This window comes from Biomphalaria glabrata, chromosome 4 (genome assembly GCF_947242115.1).
Source record: "Biomphalaria glabrata chromosome 4, xgBioGlab47.1, whole genome shotgun sequence".
Classification (NCBI taxonomy): Eukaryota; Metazoa; Mollusca; class Gastropoda; family Planorbidae; genus Biomphalaria; species Biomphalaria glabrata.
Genome location: NC_074714.1, coordinates 18,815,993 through 18,827,736, shown reverse-complemented (window position 1 = coordinate 18,827,736; position 11,744 = coordinate 18,815,993). Strand labels below are relative to the sequence as shown.

Below are 11,744 nucleotides of genomic sequence, written 5' to 3'. Positions count from 1 at the left end.
TTCGGTTGTTATGTAACTTGGTTTGCTGTTGTTCTTTAATTAATACATTGGTCTTCCGAGGCCAGTAAAACCCACTTTAAGAAAGTACTTTTTAAACTATAAATTTATAGATATGCAATGATGTAATACAGTTTTTTATTATGCATCAAATACAATGTATACATTTTAAATATAATTTACAACTATTTATTAATATTTGAGAGATCAGTTTATTTTAAAAATCCTAAATAGATACACATTTCTTGCTTAGTAAAGAGTGACATGTTGAATAAAATCTTTCAATTTCGTTTTGTGTTTGTACCAAAATATTAGTGTATGTCTTTTTATACAACTTCTTTAATTATTTACATATGCAATATAATTAAATGCCAAACAACTTATGGATTATTTTATCAATTTAATAAATTTGAGATCAACTGACACTTTGTCTACAGTTTCCAAACAAACATGTAGAGTGGCCAGGAGTCACATTTTTTTTTGTTCTTTTGTTGTCATTGTGGCCTGAGGAAAACCAAATAATTTAAATGAAATTTTATGACGAAATGGAAAGAGTTCATTGTTTCAGTCAGTTAGTAGAATGCATTTCATTTATTCTTTATAAAACTTTATTGGGAAGATTGCTGGCAGACTGAAAAGAGCTTAGCTGTTTCACCTTCAAATGAGTTTTTATGGTATCCAGCGTCTGACTGTATTAGAATAAGCTTAGCCTCAATGAATCAGGTCAACATTTTTTTCACTAAATGTGTTATTAACAAACAATTTTTTTTTCATATAATTTGAATTTCTGTAGAAAAATAAAAGAAGGCATATTTAACAGATTTTGAACTTAAGATTTTTAGGAGACCCCTGAGTCAACCCAACTCTAATGGGTACCTGACATAAACTATTGAAGTAAAAGCAGTTGGTAATTGTGTTGGCCCCATGACACCCTCCTTAATTTTTAGCAAAAGAAACAAATGAGCTTTACATCATTTACCTTCATAGATAACAAGGTCTGAAAGGGGTACTATTGTTTTTTATATTTACAAGGAACCATCTATTTTAAAATAAGCAATTTTTTTTTACATAAATACATATAACTCAATAAGTGATAAACTAACAATCATTTAAGTTTACCATGATAGTCAGGCTCAGTTTTTTTTTAAACAGAAGAAAGATCAAAATTTACAGCAGTCTACAAGTCAAATACAGTATCCTTAAATTTCAGTTCTTATAATACGTTTTTTTTTTAAATTTCAGCAATAAAACAAATACATACATTATCAATACAAAATTTACTTTGAAAAACAATTATTAGGACATTATGTATTAATCAGAACATTAAGTAAATAACTGCTTTCACTCATGTATTCAGTCAGTCAGCTAAGACTGTTGCCCAGGGTGTGTCACAAAGAGCTAGGTAGATAAGAATTTTAGGCATTTGAATATTCAATAGAATATAGTTGTCAAATCACCTTTTAAGCTTCTGACAAGTCTAAAGAATATGGTTGTCAATTCAACCTATTAACTAAAATACAACCCATGTCAATATACAGTCTGTCTTGTTTGTAATTTGTCATATAACAAAATAAGACTGACATAAAAGACAATAAACAAAGGTCCAATAACTTAAAACAGCATTAAACAAAAATATCTGTTAAAAAAAACAAATACATAAATTATCAATATAAAATTTACTTTACAAATCCTTTTGTTAAGAAACTGTTTTCACTCATGTATTCAGCCAATCAACCAAGACTGTTGCCAGGGTGTGGCACGAGGAGCCATAGATGAGCTAGGTAGATGGGAACTTCAGGCTTTTGGCTATTCTAAAGTAGAATTTTGCTGACAAATAACCTTTTCAACTACCTTACACCCCATGTCAATATACAGTCTGTCTCCTTAAATGTTGTAGAAATCAGGTCCATATGCAACAAGTCCCTACACATGTATATTGCCAGGTAGAATGAGTCAAAAAATAATTGTATTGTCAAGTCAACATGCAGAATGTTGCAATGTTTTTATTTTGTCATTCAATAAAAGTCTAATGACTTAAACTTCACCTCAATCACAATGGCAAGGAGGCATGTTTAGTTCTGGAAATACATTTCCTCCATGTTTGTTTGATCTGTATCAGAAGAGACTAATTATTCTTCTGGAAATCTCAAAGAATTAAAATTATTTTTCTATATATTTGAACAATACAAAACACAATCAGTTGCTATGTGAGTGTATAGTAAGGTAAGCATGCAGTAAGTAATAGAGGAAATGTATTGACTGGTCACATGCAGTAAGTAATAGCGGAAAAGTATTGACTGGTCACAGGCAGTATGTCACAGTTAATATGTATTGTCAGGTTAACATGCTGTAAGTTGACCAAGCATATGTATAGTCAAAGACATTCAAAAATACAGAAATAAATAAATAAGACTATTTGCAAAGTTCCAGTTATTTAAAACCATCTTCACATTCACCCTAACATCTTAGTGATAATTGAGTTTGAAAGGCCATGAATATTTCCTCAAAGTTATTTTCACATTTATTTGAAAAGACTTATTATTCTTTAATAAAAAAATATTTAATAGAACTTAAACAAATATTGATATAGATTACTTTTTAAAATTAAAAATAAAAGATAACTAAGAAACTAACTTGTTTCACATTCCAAACTAGATAGACTTTAAATGAGAAGACCTTCTCAAATAAATACTCGATTAAAGGAAGAAAAAAAATACTTTCAAACTCAAAGAATTAGAATTACTGTCTTAGAGATTGATACTAAATAGCTAAATACATAACAGAACTACATTAACGCCAGTAAAAAACAACTACTTCAATGACTGTCAAACAAGCACAAACAAGATGAACAACAGTATGTCAGACATTACAAACAAAACTTACAAGGTTACTTTGGACACATCTACAAACAACAATTACAAAACAAGACTGACATAAAATACAATAACTTAAACTAATAACTTAAAACCACCTTAATTCCAATGTCCCAATGCCCTGTTCAGTTCTCTATGCACATCTTCATCCATGTACTTTACATGACTTCATGTAGGAACATTGTCTGAAATAAATACTTTCAAACTTATTCACAATATCACAGTGAAATGTTTACTTTTGGTAGTACCATTTTCCTCTATGTTATTTAACCTCTACAAGAAAAGGCAAATTATTGTTTTAAAATTTTATAATGCTTTTTATTGCAAGTTAATATTAAAGTTTTTAAAATTTCTTACATAAAAAAATGTACGCACCACACCCTACCCCCACATGCACCACACCTAACCCCCACATGCACCACACCTAACCCCCAGATGCACTATACCTAACCCCCACATGCACCACACATAAACCCCCACACGCACCACACCAAAACCTCATACGCACATGCACATGTACCCACCACTGATCTCCATTTCAACAGGTCTCCCAGGTATTACTCTAAACTGTGAACCCCTAACCATATATACTGCCCATTATGTCAGATGTTGAGGTGGTATTAGTTTTGCCCATATTTCATTCAATTTTCTTTTTTGATAGAATAATTTCTTTTTGCTATAAGTGTGTGTATGTCTTTTATTTATTTATTATTTTTATTTTTAGATTATTAATTAATGTTTATCTGACATGTCATTACTAAAAAATTCAAAATAACTTTTCAAACAGTCAGAGCTATAGTAAAAGTCTACCTTATAAAGACTGATAAATAATTTACAGGGCATAAGATTACAAATTGTTCACAGACAGTTGATACATTTCTTGCCTACAATATTTGTTTCGCTATCTTATTATTTTTAAAATAACAAGCTGAGTGGTAAAGCACTAGGCTTCCAAACTGGGAAAGTAAAAGCAGTTGTTCATTGGTCACATGAAACCCGTTAAATGTCAAACATAGAAACAGATGACCTTTACATCATCTGCCTTGTAGATTGCTAGGACTGAAAGAGATACCTTAATTTTAAAAAATCTCTACCACTGTGTGTTACAGCCATCATTTTTAAGGTTCTCATATCTCCTATCAGTATAAGTAAAACTTGATTACATTTTAAAATGAAATTAAAATTAATAGCAATTCTCTTCTTTGTTTGAACTAATTTCTTTTTTACTAAGATTAAGTGTATGCTGTAGACACCAGGTTTAAATGCAAGAAAATGTTAGTTGCTTAAAGGGAAACACAAATGGTTTTTCAAATATGAGTTATTGATATATTTAAATTCTGCGTAAAAAGTTGTTATAGTGAACATTTTACCATTTTTTATTTAAATGCTTATAAACATTTATAATTAATAAATTATTCAGTAAATTTTAGACATCTCAAAAAAATACAGGGTTCTTTGAGATTTTGTTTTCAGCTTAGGCAAACTTAGGCACTTGCCTCAACAATACTGAAAGGGAAACTAGTTTTAAACAATCATATATCGCTTCATTCTTACAGTAGCAGTTAGGCTGTTAGGCTTAGTGACGGCCTAGTACAGAGCTATGGTACAGTTATATATATAGATAGGCCCCTATAGATAGATCTAAAAGCATTAGGATAACCAACTCGTGGAAAAAAGTTATATTTCATCTAAGCCTCTTTCTGTCCCTAAAAGTAAATAGATCATGTGTCTGATTCTAACAAACTGGTCACTGTAAGGATGGTCTAGACTACATGTAGTAAATCTACTTTTAACATGCATTTTTTTCTTTGCTTACAAGTTCTAGATCTAATTGTATAGATGAAGATATATTTCTTTTACAAGAATGAAAACTTTACTGTATGGTTTTCCGTTATACAGAAAGTCAATAGATTAAAACACATTTGTGACGTCACATAGAAACCCGGTGAAAGTCTGACCATTTTGGATGCGCAGGAAACTTTTGACGGAAAAAACATTCATTACTAAGTTATTATTGCAAATAAAAATTGAAAAAATAATATTTTCATTATCTGTAAATCCAAACACATATTATACCAACACATATTATTTTAAAATTGTCAAAACCATCTGAGTTTTCCTTTAATGACGAATTCATATTGAAAAGATATGCAAATTCTGTTTTTAAAGTATGACATATATAACAGATTTTGCTACCTGGACATAGAAAAGATTAATGCCACTTTGCCAATCCTGCCTCCTGACATTTTGTGTATATCAATCTGTTCATGAACTGACTTACAGGATGGAGTCTGCACAAATCTTTCTGAAATAGAAACAAATTAACTTCGTTAACTACTATACTATTTCAAACTCAAGTTAGATGATATTCAATATCTGGTAAAGAAGTATTAAGATGTTTTTATGCAACAATGCAGGTCAATCTATAAAGTACAAGTTCCTATAATCAACAAGGTTGAAAATTGAAATAAAACTAGGGCCCTATAGCCTATATATACAAAACAATTACAGAAGCAAACAATAGCACACCCAGTGCACCAGTGCCCACTAAAAAAGGTGCTCCAACAAAGTCATGGATTGTTTTCTCTGACACCTGCTACTGACTGCAACATAGAAAGTTATGGCATTCTTTAAACATTTTGGTAAACATTGCAAAGGTCAAAGTGAAACAGTATAAAAGGAATGGAAACAAAGCATGTGGTACATTTTACAACTGTCTACAAGGAAAATGAATTACTTCCTTTCATTGTTCGGGGGGGGGGGGGGGGAGGAGGGCATGGTTTCCTTGTGATAAAGTGCTTGACTTCAGGCGTGATATGGATGTCATATTCAGCCCTAGCATTATCATTATTGCTGCGATTTGGAAGCAGATGCCAAGCAGATGTGCAAGATGTGGGGACAGTTGAAGAGACTTGCCCAGAACAGAGATGCCTAGAGGAAGCTAAGTGTGATAATCCATCAGATGATGTCAAAATGAAATATCATTATCACATTAGAGTGGATCCATGGACACATTGGCATCATGGGAAATTAAAAGGCTGATAAGCTATCAAATGCGGGATCATCTATGGAACAACCAGATAGACCTGTTAACTACCTCACCCTAAGATCAATCTTAGTCAACAATCACAAAGAGGAGTGGCTCAACCAATGGGCATCAGGAAACACAGGCAAAACTATGTACAAAGAAATGACCAAGCCAAACACTGCATCCACCCTTATGAAGCATTAAACTCTCTGAATGCCCCTTCCTAACTCCCTTTATGAAGACCCTACTACAACAACAGCTGAACAACTGATGAGAATAGCAAAACTATTTTTTCTTGGCACAGTCTGCAAAAGAGCTCACAGCTCAGCAGCAAAAAATATTAAAATTAGTTTATAACTCATTTTGTTTTCTTAAAATAATAAATGTAATTAAAAGACTCATGATGTAGTTTATGAAAGTAAAAGATAACAAGTAATCCATAATTACTGAAAAAGCTCTGCCGAACATAGACATTATTTAACAAGATAAATAGTTACAGTGTAATGAAATGATCAGGAAAATGTGCATCTTGAATACTAATTGGCATACATGTAGCCTACATTTTATAGGTGTCATTATAGTTGGTAAAAGCATTTTATCATGGTCACAAAGAGTAACTGCAGCTAAGTGGGCCCACACTGTCCACAGCCAATTATGCCAACAGATTAACATAATATTAGCTTCAGCAATAGCCCATAACATTAATTTCCTAAAAAAAAGGACAAATTATTTGTAACATTGTTTCGTAAAACTATAGCATGGAAACAAAAGAATAGTTGAAGAATATTATTGTTTAATTCAATTACTCATGCTGGTTTTGGGCTAACCGAACTGCTCCAAACTGTAAATATAAAGCAAAACAGAGCCTACAACAGAAGACAAAGACATCAGTATCTGGACAAATACAGTAATTCTTCCTCACTGAACAGGTGTTAGCTTAGCATATGAGGTTCCAAAATAGAAATAAAACTCGAGTCTAAAAAAGTAATCAGTATATGCTGTGCAACAATTTAGGCATTTATAACTAGATTAGACTATAAGGCATAGCCCGTAAAAATAGTTTAAAAAAATATAGATCTAATTACTATAACAATCTATTATAGGTATAGTATTACTCAGACTCGGAATAGCTATAGGGGCAAACGGGCAAATGCCCTGTGGGCCGTATCAAATTACACTATATACACTGTACGTATTATCATTTGCAAAACGTTAGACCATACTTTTTTGCTATGCACGAGCGGCATGGACTTCAACACTGCTTTGATGTCTTTGAAGTTGTGTTAGGCCTAATAATTTTGCTGGTTGGCATGGACGTTCGATGGCACTCTCATTTGTTTTTGCTCCTTCCCTCCCCCGTCTTTTGATGGTTCCATTGACAGTTTACAAAAAAGAGGAATGATTGAGGTTAAGTTAGAAAACATTGATATAACACAGAAAAACAAAATAGGGACAACAATGATATCAATATTTGATAGAAATTAACTTAAACACACACACAGCCCTGAAATAGCAAACCACACAACTTATATTCACAGCGCAATATGGGTACAGAGTTCTACTTTCTGCGATTTGTAAATAAAAAGTAAGTTTTCTTTTTGTTCATTTTTAATAACATAGATCTAAAAGTACTACACTTAAGGCTTACAAAAAAAATTATTTAATTTAAAAAAACAAAACAAATCTAGATTATAGATCTAAATAATTTTTTTTTACTTTTATAATTAAAGGCTAACTTATGCTTAGTATGAAGTCATTGATGAAGGAAATTCTTAAAATAATTATAATAATTTATATAGCACTGTCAAATCTGATATTTAATGAAAGGGAATTTATATTTATGTTTTAAACAATGCCTCATGATAAATTCATATACAATTCGCGTTTTTGAGAATGTACTAGGACGAAGCAAGAGCTTTTCACATTAAGTAAGTGCCTCTCTAACCGCTCTGCATTCTCTTATCTTTTAATGGAATGGGTTGCCTGAGTCAGCCAGAAAATCAATAACTTAGCACAGATCAACATGCATGACTAGATTGACACATGAAATGAGTAGGACGTAACTATTTTATTTTTAATACAATAATAATACCAAAAAGTTTCAAACTCATTAAAGCAGCTATTGTATTGTTTATAGTTTTGAGAATAAATAATAATAATGCTTGTCTTCGAGTCTGAAGATTAATGAGGAAGCAGTATTTCCCGTGACTACGCTGCCCCAGCTGTGACTTACATATTTTCAGACTACATACATGTATAAATAAAATACATTATGTAATCCTACGCAAGCATGCATCCAGTTTTTTCGATGCGTTTTCAAACTTTTGCATCTATAATAATGGGCCTAGCCTGGAGTGGGGGCAGGGTTCAAACCATTACTTGCCTCAGACCACATTGTCTGAAAGAGAAACTTTACTTAGTGCTCCAGTGCAGCCAACTTAAGAAAACTACAGTCACCAAATTTCATGAGCGTGCTAAAAATTTTTTTTTTACCATTTTCTACCAGTCGCTGGACTCCATTAATTAAATGCAGTGAATGGCAGATTTATTTTTATTTTTATTTTTTTTTAGCAGATGAGTAGCAGGCTAATTGCACTTTAGATACCTCAGAAAATGCTTTTTTTAAAGCTTAAAAAAATGGAAATAATGCTTGGATCAGGACCCCGCTGGGGGAGCTTACAGAGCTCCCCCAGACTTCCTAACAGTCATTGGCTGTGAGTATTGTCTTTCCACTAATTAAAGGAAGAGAGTATTCTAGGGTAGAAAAAATGTTTGAAAGAATGAAAGGTTAGAATGTAATGAAGATTAATTACATACACACACACACATCAACATGAGGTAAAAAGAATCAAACCCCCCACACACCGAAAAAATCGCCCATGATATGACATGCCAGTTTATAAATTATATGGTAATGCCCGGATGATTTTGATACCCAGTCCGCCCCTGATATTATAGGATGGCTGCCTGGTCGTGCGGTTTGCGCGCTGGACTGTCGTTCACATTTATTGATGGTCGAGGGTTCAAACCCTGCCCGCTCCCATCCCCCGTCGTCCTGCGGGAGTTTGGACTAGGAAGTAATTATCTTCAACTCTGAAGGAACATCCGAAACATGTAAAACATTTTACAAAACATTTTATTAGATCTACTATTAGATCTAGAGTTTAGTCTCTACAGCTCTAGTATTACTAAGCTTAACTAAGTTACAAAGTCATACCAATTACTTCAATTAGTGAATTACCTTAGATTCTAGAACTAGTACTAGTAGAGACAGAGTAGAATAGTCTAGTTATAGGTCTATTGGTAACCGATCTATCTAATACAGTGTATTATACAGACATTACTTCAAAAAAGAAGATGATTACGTCCTACACGTCATGCATTCAGTCATGCATATTAACCAATAGTCAATCGACCAATGACAATCATTGACAATTGTTGAATGTCAATGAGTCTGACTTAAATTCTGCCAAGTCACTAGATCTAGTTCTAGTCGTGACTAGATCTAGATCTAGATCTAGTTTTCCTGGCTAGCCGCCGCTAGCTCAAGCAACACATTCCATGTTCTCATACTACTCATACTCATAGCCGACATAGCACTTCACTAGACTAGGGAAGAAGGAGTATTAGAGTCTATAATAAAGATCTAGTAGATGATAAACTATTCTATATCTATATTAGATCTATATAGAGTCTATATGTTACTATGTAGATCCCAGGGTGACGGTCCCAGATTGAGATTCCAAAAAGTTTTCATTGTTTACAAGTGTTACTAGACAATATCCCAATTATTAATTGGTTTTTTATTCTCTCTCATCTTTATTATAATTAATAAAAAGCAAGTAGATCTAAAACTTCGTTGGCACTTAACAAATGGTTTTAAATGTGTTTAAAATGATATTTTTTATATTATCAATAAGAGACATGGGCAGGCATATACTTTTAAAAGCTAAATAAATATCTAGCTAAATGTAAATGTATTTACAGATAATATTGCGAAATTGAAATAATGCATATACTAAAATAAACACAAGAGGTATGCTCTTCCATGTCGAAAGTTTAATAAAAAATCACGTGAAAGTCCTGAGTTCTGTTCACTAAACGCTAGTATTCTGAAGAAACATTTTATCAAGCTTGGCTCTAGAAATCTAGATCAGTATTTCAAGTCTCATCCTTGTTAATCTATTTAATTACTTTAAGAATATAAATCTGCACTGCTTTATATAATGTAAATGTAACGTTGTTCAATTCAATTAAGTGCCCAATCATAATTTCATTGTCATGAATGTAAAATTGTCATTCAATTTCATTCAATCATTGGATTTGGAATGGTCAATCAATGGATGACACATTGACACAATGACAGGAATATTATATCACAATATATGATATTGATAATGAGTTATTGAATAATATAATAATAATTAAATAGATCTAGATCTAGAATATGATGATGACAAAAGAAGTTAGCACTCTCACACCTCATATCGTTGATGATATTATTAGTCCAGATCTGTAACTAGTGTAACAATGCTGGCAGAAGAAAAACACCAGAGAAGAAAAGCAAGGCAAACTACACTAGCTCCAGCTGGAATAACCTGCCCAGTATGCGGCCGAACATTCCGGGCTCACATAGGTTTCACCAGCCACATGAGGAGGCATAAAACCCCAGTGCAAAGCCATCAGCCCCCTGGATAACAAAGTAGTCATTATCGAACCACGATGGACAAACTATATATTTCTAAAGTCCAGATCTAACCAACAATGATCAATAGGTTGAGCGCAACATGTGGTGACCTAACATGAAGTTTAACTAATTTATAGATCTATATGATGCTAGATCTATCAAGATTTGACCTAACGAATTCTAGACTTACGTGTAGATATCTAGACTATAATACTAGATCTATATAGATATATCTAGATCTATATATCTTCAATTCTTGTCAACTATACTCAAGTTAACTAAAGTAGTAAAAGATCTAAATCTAAAATCCCTGCAGTTTGTTACATTTTGTAGAAGAAAAAGGTATTCATAAAATAACCCAACGATAAACCATAGCATATATTATTAGTGATGATTGACCAGATCTAGAGTCTAAATTGGATAGGGGGCCTACATCTGGTGAAGACTGGGATTTTAACTTTCAGGATCTTTAGGGCAATTATGAGTCCAACCAGCTGTAATAGGTACCTGATATTAGTTTGGCAAAAGGAAAGGCGATTGGGAGTTGTGCTGGCCACGACACTTTCACTAACCATGGGCCATGGAAACATTTGACCTTTACATCATCTGCCCCAGGGATGACAAGGTCTAAATGGGGAACTTTACTAGCGCTATAAACTAAAGCTAACCAGAACCCTTAAAAAATTTGAGATTGTGTTTCTAAGACATGTAACTAAAAGTAATCCTAAATCTAGATGTTTCTAAAACATTTAACAAAAACTATCTAGGTCCCTTAATCTAGTTCTAGAATGTTTCTTCTAATACTTTTTTATCCTTGAATGTCAGTAACACCAAAACTTGTTGCCTTTCTGTAATCAGCTGCTGTTTTGGTTTACTTCCAATCTTGTACACTACTAATCAATCTCTCATGAAAATATGCATTCAAAATTTCCCTTGTCTTTATTAATTCAGATTTCAATTAATCTATATTATAAAGTAGAATGTGAGGTGTATGTATGTTACTTAGAGACATCAAAACCGCTTGACCAATCTTGATAAAACTTGGCAGGAATGTTTCTTGGGTACCAACTTAGACCTTAGTGTATGTATTGTAGCCTTAAAACAAACTTAAGACCCTAAAAAAAAATAAAGTTGTCCGACTCTATTACAGCTATAGTAT

The 11,744-nt window shown here is 32.6% G+C and overlaps 1 long non-coding RNA gene across 3 annotated transcripts; it reads right to left on the bottom strand.

Moving 5' to 3' along the window:
• Positions 1 to 234: 234 nt before the first annotated feature.
• On the bottom strand, positions 235 to 9,683 carry LOC129925654 (uncharacterized). 3 transcript variants are annotated; one of them, XR_008777347.1, is made up of 6 exons: positions 9,604 to 9,675; positions 7,122 to 7,258; positions 5,067 to 5,175; positions 2,969 to 3,055; positions 2,043 to 2,107; positions 235 to 501 (listed from the first exon to the last, which is right to left on the bottom strand). It is a non-coding gene; the product is annotated as an uncharacterized LOC129925654 (long non-coding RNA). The 3 variants fall into 3 exon arrangements; XR_008777348.1 differs by lacking the exon at positions 7,122 to 7,258 and having other exon boundaries at positions 9,604 to 9,683; XR_008777349.1 differs by lacking the exon at positions 2,043 to 2,107.
• Positions 9,684 to 11,744: the final 2,061 nt, after the last annotated feature.